Here is a 1,933-nt window from a genome sequence, read left to right as displayed (position 1 = left end):
GATCGATGAATCGATTGGGAAGGAATCGACGTCACACAGAACACCTCCCAATCGATCACCCGATCGATTGGGAGTCTCCAATTGATCGAGTGATCAATTGAGAGGCAGGAAATCGCGTGAAAACCCTGAATCGATCGAGCAATTGATTCAGGCGATTTCCAGAGAGCACAGAGGCACTCTGGATCGATCGACCGATAGATCCAAAGTCTCCCCAATCGATTGGGATTAATCCAATCGATTGGGATCCGACCGTTGGCGCTGGATAAAGTCGTTGCGAGCGTTTTCTTCAGAGACCTTCGCCCTATTCTTCTCAGATACACAACGATTTGTCCACAGAGCTCACCGCCAGATCTTGAAGCTTCTTGGAGCAAGGTGTTCTTGCACTTCCAAGGTTAAGAGGCGTTCTAAACAAGAAGGGGAAGCTAGCTAGGGTTTATTGTGTAAAATCTTGTAAGGTTTACTTGTATTTTGCTTCTTCTTTTCTTCTTGTTGTTGTGTGAGTTTGTACGAGGTTTCTCCACCTCCGGCTGCGACCGAGAAGGAGTGTTTTCATAGTGGAGAGTGCGTATCGTGTGTGGATCCTTGGATTAGTCACCTCTTCTTGAGGTGGATACCAAGTAAATCCTTCGCGTAAACGTTGTATTTTTGTTTCTTGTATTTTCCGCTGCCTATCATCACCAAGAAGCAAGACAACGAGCGCACGACGAGCTCTTCACCCCCTCCCCTCTAGCACATTTTGATCCTAACAAGTTATTCAAATTGAGCACAGGAGGCCTCAGAGACGTTGCTCGAGGTGCGAATCTGCTGGACTTCGTGCTTCAAAAAAGTTAGCCTTTGACACATGGTCAGACTCTCGACCCAGTACTGTGGTGGTAGAAATATTGTAAGTGCTAAGCAGGAATTTTCAAGTAAATCTAGAAGCAATACACATACCCTAGTGGCCGTCCGGGTGTGGCTGTCCGCAAGCTTCTCCAGGGAAATGACCACCTCGTGGGCTCTAGCATTGACCCACACATGCGCTAGTGGCCCTTGGATTTGAATTTGGTGCTCGGGGAAAGAGCCTCTGCATCATCCGATTGATGCTATTCAACACTGGGCAAGTGGATGATAGCTATTGCGTGTCTTTGGCCGCTCGGACCAGAGGGCTCAGAAGTCGCTTTGTCCGTGGACTTGGACATCGGAGATGACCAAATGGTGGATACTTGTATGGCTAGGGGAGGAGTGCAGTGCCATGAACACGATGGGTGGCGCACAAATAGTCCCCGAAGGTAGCCCGGTTAAAGAAGGCGTCTGATCGGATGATACGGATGTAGGGATCGGGATGCTCGCTTGCTCGGGAAAGGCGGGTGATAAAGTTTCATCTGGCTTCAAGGAGAGGCGCGAGCCGGTATGTGCGAGGGTCTGCAAGGCGAAAGTGGCTGATCAGGAGGAAGCTTCCCCGTGATATCTCTTGCATCATATTAGAGGCTCGCCTAATGTGGCCGACTCTGAGGGCACCGCGATCGGCAACATGGAAGGCCATTCTGGAGGAAGGTCTGTTGTAGCAGCCACAACATCGCTACCTGCCATCTGGCTTGCTCCACCCTCGTTGGCCGACGCGTGTGCCCCTCCAGCCTCGTCGAGCGGATCGTCGGAGTGGGTGATCGGCTGTAAGCCACGACTTTCCAGCTCAGCCACGCCCGCAGTATTGATTTCGGTGTCCGGAAGCCCGCTTTTACTGCTTAGGCACGCCCTCAGCATGATTTGGGCTACAAGAAGGAAGAAAAATCAATCAGATTCAAAGATTAGGAGAAGAAAGAACATACCAAGGCTAGATGTAGGGGTGTCAATTCGGGTGGGTCGGGTTGGGTTGGGTCGGGTTGAGTTTTTTTTTTTTTTTTTAACCCAACCCAACCCGAACCCGACCTGAACCCGAGTTCAACCCAAAACACCT

The sequence above is a fragment of the Zingiber officinale genome, chromosome 4B, assembly GCF_018446385.1.
Source record: "Zingiber officinale cultivar Zhangliang chromosome 4B, Zo_v1.1, whole genome shotgun sequence".
In the NCBI taxonomy this organism is placed as follows: Eukaryota; Viridiplantae; Streptophyta; class Magnoliopsida; order Zingiberales; family Zingiberaceae; genus Zingiber; species Zingiber officinale.
Note: the sequence above shows the minus strand (reverse complement) of the source record.